This window comes from Larimichthys crocea, chromosome III (assembly GCF_000972845.2).
Source record: "Larimichthys crocea isolate SSNF chromosome III, L_crocea_2.0, whole genome shotgun sequence".
NCBI lineage: Eukaryota > Metazoa > Chordata > Actinopteri > Sciaenidae > Larimichthys > Larimichthys crocea.
The window spans coordinates 24,912,029-24,918,098 of record NC_040013.1 but is presented as its reverse complement, the minus strand read 5'-3'; positions in this window follow the sequence as shown (position 1 = coordinate 24,918,098).

Genomic DNA, 6,070 nt, shown 5'->3' with positions numbered 1-6,070 from the left:
TGCACCGTTAACCGGCCTGTCTGTCTGATCTGACTGCGGCTGCAAAGGGAAGAAAGGAAAGAAAACGAATAAAGGATGAGGCGACACGTCGGCGTGACAATTTCGATGGCGTTAACTAGTGATCGTTAAACACGCCACAGTCCAGCCGCAGACATGGACCTGATTTTTTTTATTTTTTTTTTCCACCGTCGCCTTCGGGTGGAAATAAACAAGAGGAAACGGGAGGAGAGGAAAAAAAAACAAAACAAGCATTGAGTCTTGGGAAGAAAATGAGAGTGGCACCTGATGATGTCGACTTTGACACGTGTTAATTGCTGCTCAGCTCTCCTCATTAGGGAGTCTCAAATTATTTTAGCGCTCCAGGCCACAACGCCTTGTTTGCTTTTTGCTGTGGAGAGGAAGCAATCTGGCCCAAACTTCAAAATGGTAAGGCACACAACGCGGTTTGGCCACCGTTATTTTTGCCATGATATATAAATAAATAAATGCGTGAAATTATTAATGAAGCAAGCATCATTTCAAATATTAATTAAAAAAAATAGGAATATAGATATATTTCCTAGAATAAATATAGGAATTTATAATGTGTTTGTTGTTGTTGTATGATGCAGTCAAACACATCAATGTCTCACTTAATTCCACATCACCTCCTCCACAAATCAAATTACTTTTATTAATAATAAATCCTAATGCCTGTGTTCTTTTGCTCCTCTGTCAATATTACATATATATACACACATACACACAGGAAGGCATTTATTTGATGCATTTGAATGTCATCTCCCTCTCCCTGATAATCAAAGATTTACAGTGAAGTATTGCCTCTATTGCTAAATCAATAACGCACTCCAAATCAATAACCTCCCCGGATAAAATGCTCTCATCAATAGCCTGACAAAACCGCTTCACCGCACGCCGCTGCGTTTTGGACGTCAAGCGAAGGTGACTCGCGCCCCCCAATCAAATATATTCACGCGCCCGAAATCCTTTTTCCTCGAGTCATTATATTCAAACGTCTGCAGCCTCGACTTCAATCTGCTCCTCAGTCCTCGCCCTTTGCCCACGAGGCTCCCTGCAGCAAACACACCGGCCCTCATCCTCTCCTCTCTGCTAGATTACTTGTTACCTGTTGGCATGTATTTATATGGCCTTGCATGGTGAATTATAAAGCCTTTGTTATTGCCCTGGCTTGGGGTCGGCCACTTGTTTATGACACCAGTAATGGCGGTAATTGTTACTGTTGAGATTACCTGTCAAGAGGACCCGTGTGGTGAGCTTGGAGAAGGCGTCCCTCTCTTGACAAGGGGTGACAGGGGGGGACGGGGATGAGGACAAGGGCTGGGGAGGGTAGAGAGATTGGGGATTGGAGTGTCGGAGGTGGGGGGGAGGTTGGGACGCCCTGATGACTTCTCCGCTGATAATCAGCCTCCACGGCCTGTGGGATAATTCAGCTGTCAATGCCACCTAGCAGGGCCCAGCATCAAGCCAGCCCGACCCCAGCTGGCGTCATTCATTTGGACCCCGAAGATGAGGACGGAGCCGAGACAGGAGGGGTTGAAGGGATGCAGGCGGGGAGACGGAGGAGTGAAGACGGTGTCTCCATCTCACGTCTGACTTGGCCTTCAAATGCAGTAAATTAAAGGCCATCATGAAACATTTTGCAGTTCAGAGGAGAGAAATATCTCGGCTTTCAAAATGTCTGTCCAGACTCTACAAACCACCGCTGTTAGATTTTCAGCGTCACATAAATCACCGGGATTTCTCTCTATTTTAGTTACTTCCTGAGCCTGAAACGAGCTGCTCTCATTTAACAATCAGCGCTTTTTTATTTTGATTTTTTATTAGCAGTTTAAACCTTTCTGCAGTAAATATTTAAAGATGTTGATATCAGACACTCTGGGGTATTTCACGGCAGCAGAAGGTGTATCTGTATCCTCTCTGTGTTGTTCAAGTTCTCGCAGATTGAGAGTTAAGTTTTCATTATACGTTACAAATAAATTTAATATCAATAAAAAAAAAAGGTATTTATTCTCGATAACATGCAGCCGCTCCTCTTTTCCACTTCCAGATTCCTGTAATTCTTCAGATATTCGCTTGCATCTAAAGATAGAGGATTTTTTTTTTTTTATGTGATGAAACAAAGTTTAACGACGTAAAAGATTAACTGCGTTCAATATTTCACGTCCATAACTGAGGTGAAATTTGAATGCCTATTTGTGTCTATTTAAGGTCCTGCTTAATTCCTCCTGTGTAAGCGGTCTAGTTGTCTTCCCGGACACGTGTGCATCATAAAGAGGGCAGCAGCAACTAAAATGGCAGGCAAATCACTTTTCGAATGGTTTTGGAGCAGCTATCAGTGTCATCCCTGAATGGCTTGTCTTTATCAATGATTCTGTCTGATATGGGAAGGGGGAGTTGGGGTGTGTGTGTGTGTGTGTGTGTGTGTGTGTGAGGGGGGGTGTTCCCTATCTGTCGCTGGTATCTTTCACAGTTTAAGGGCCCGGGAGCTGCTAAGAAACTGTCAAAGATTTGGACAGCTAAAGTCCCCGGGTAGCGTGCGGCGAGCTGTTCTCTATCTGTATTCCACCGTGGCAACACGCAGGGTTGTAACATCGCACCACCGTTATTCCAGTGGGATAATGTCACTGAGGAAATAGTGCCAGGGAACTTCTTTTTTATTTTATTCATGATATTGGATGTGTAGTGCACGGTTAGAGGGGGGGGGGGCGTCTTTTTTTGGTTCCTATTTTTTGAATTTACAATGCAAAAAAATAAAAAAAAAACTCCTTTTTGTTCTAAAATGTTGCCGCTGTGTGAACGGCCACACTTTTTTTTAATGTAAACTTTAATAGATTACTCACACAGTGTGGATATTAACACTTTTTCTTTGATGAATTGTAGAAATAATATCTCTGATTTTGGCGAACTTCGCTGGAATGTCCGCTGACAGATTAATTGGTCATTTGAACGAGTTCAAACCGAGGGACGCTTGAACCTTTGTGTAGTCCATTTAGCAATCAGCACGTGCGATATTTCATCTAAATTAAACGTGAAATTATTTTCATAACACCTCCTGCGTGGTTTTGATGAGGTTAGGGTAAGCCAGGCTTGCTTTCCCTCCACAGCTTTGCATCTATGAAGCACACAGAGGATCTTGTGTTACTCGGCTTAATGTGTCAGGATGGAAAATAAACAGGACGAGAGGTTTTTTTTTTTTTTTTTTTGCGCATGCATCAGCGCCCGTGTGACAGGAGGATTCTTTTCAGTGGACTTAGAGAAACTGGTGTCACAGCGTGAGTAATGCTCACGAAGCATTTTGTTTGTTTTGTTTTTTCGCTGAATTTGTGACTCAATAAATCCGCTCCCCACTTGAATGCAATCCCCTTTTTGCTTTTAACCACTCCTGTTTAGATCTTATTGTCACAGGCCATGAATCAAAAACAATTGCTTCATAACTTCGTTTTCGTGTCTCCACAGTTTTATTGTCGCGGCTTTAATCCTTTTGGCTGGTTGACAAAATAGAACATCATCATCATCATCATCATCATCATCGCCCTCATCATCATCGTCATCATCACAACTTTAGCAAGAAATTTATATTAAGACGATCTCTCCTCCGATATTAAAATAAAGCACAATCTCATTTCTTATTCAAATGATAGCATTAGAGGCGCGTATGCATTTATCACCCGATACAGGAGTGAGGTTATAAACAATGCCATTCATTATCTGGCCCAGATGCAGCGATTGTTGATTAAAGGGCTTTGAATATAACAGCCACACACACTTACACGTACACACACACACACACACAGATGGGTGGACATTAGGAAAAGAGAGAGGCCATCTGAATAGGCTGGAGGGACATTAACGGCAACAATGATTGATATTTGCCGCGCAGGCTTTTTAATGGTATTGTTATTCCTCAGAGTTATACCCCGTCCTCCCTACGTCTCGTCTCGCAGATAAATGGAGGTGTAATAATGAATAGAAATTATCCTGATTATTTTGGTGGAGGTGGCGGGAGAGCGAGCGAGGACGGGGAGGGGGCGGCGGTGTGTGATTCATAATCTAACGTGAAGCTTAAAGCTTAGTCAACAGTGTCTTTCCTTTAATGTTTGATGACTTCCTTTTGTAGGGGGAAAAATAGGTAGGTGATAGACTTACATATATATTTTAATCAACTTGTATGTTGATGGCTCGATATTAAAAAGCAAAGTGCCTGATTTGCATCCTGCTGATGTTCTGTAAGTGAATGTAAATGAGGGGAGAGATGCTGACGTCAGAGATGTTTAATAATCATCCTGGCCTGAAGGCTGCGTGATTATAAAAAGACGAGCATCAACATATAACACAGAGTGTGATGTTTTCACACAGGTAAAAAAGTCTAAACTATAATTATGTATTTCATCTGACAAGATATTGTATTTATAGTAGTGTGTGTTCAAAATATTAGAATATTTCTAAGGAAGCAAAAATATTTTTTTCTGCATTTTGCATGATAATAATGCAAATGCTTTTATTTTGAAATAAAAGTCAGAGTGTCCATACAGCCAACTAACTTTTTTTGTATTTTCTCATGCGGCATCGCCGTGAGAAAGCGTAATAATTAATAATAATAATAATAATAATAATAATTAGTTGTGTTTTCTTGAGAGCCTTCACTTGCTGCTGAGTGCTGATCGTGTGAACAGCTGAGGTGGACATCGCCAAAACACATTATTTGATGTGAGAGGCCAGCTTGTCCAAAGCAGTTGTGTTTATTACACACTCCTCTGGCACCTGCTGCAGTGAGTCGGCCTGCCAGGACGGACACACACACACACACACACACACACACACACACACACACACACACACACACACACACACACACACAGGCACAGTCTTCCAAAAATCTCTTCTTCATTTAGCCTCTTTCCACCCAAATGATGCCCATTATCACTTTTCAATTACATTTGCAGGACTCAGCTGCTGCCTCAGTGCTGTGTTGTACTGTATTGTAAAAACTTAACCCAACACCATGAACCCAGGATTAATTTAAACTCACGTCATCGTGTTATACACCTGGAAAATGTTTCATTAAACTGCATTTTTCTATAATGCAATAATACATTTTAATTTGTTTCTTAAAGAACATTTTGCCAAAAGTCGAACCAAAGAAATCTCCAGCAGCATTCATATCCTCCTGTTTCTCCTCCTGTGGTTGTATTGGAGACTATATTTGTGATTAGACACTATAAACGATGGATGTTGTCTCTGCTTGGACATTTATTAAACTTTTGTCTTGGTGCTTGTTGCCCGTGGCCGTCACCTGTTGCTCCTCTATATATTTATCATGCCTTTTTATTTCTTGTTTGGAGACACAGAGACATGTCTTTCAGTATTTTTTTAAATTCTGGATTTTGAGCTGGTATTTTCTTTAATCGGTGCAAAGATTGTTTCATATTATAGCATTGCTGGTTACTAATAAAAATTAGTATCCTTTGAATTCCTGTTTTTTCTCTTCTATACTTATTTATCCAAACCAACAAATCCTCACTCGTCTTCCTCGCATCTTCTTATTTTCTCCTTTTCCCTCTCTCCTCCTCCTCCTCTTCATCCTCCTTATTCTCCTCCATACCAACATGTTGTACATCAACCGTCCCTCCTTCCTCTCTCCCTTTCCTCTCCTAGGGTGTAATGGTGTGATGCCTCCCTCCAACGTCCCCTCCGCCCCCACCCCTCCACTCTCTCAGTAATCAGGGCCAGATGGAGGCAGAGATGGAGTGATGGAGGGAGGGAGGATTGGGTTTGGTCCTAGCAGTGTCTTAGAACGTGGGGAGCTGTCAGCCCTGCAGGGAGAGAGGAATTCTCCAGCAATAAAATAGGGATTTATCACCACTCTACCACAGAGAGAGAGAGGAGAGGAGAGAGATGGAGGGGAGAGGGTGTGAGGCAGAGAAAAGGACGAAGAGATCAAGAAAGTCAGATAGAGAAGGGTGACGTGGGAGAGGAAAGAATAGAGAGAGAAACCCGCAGAGGGATAAAGAGAGAAGAGGGGGGGAGAAAAACAGATAGAAGACTTTTC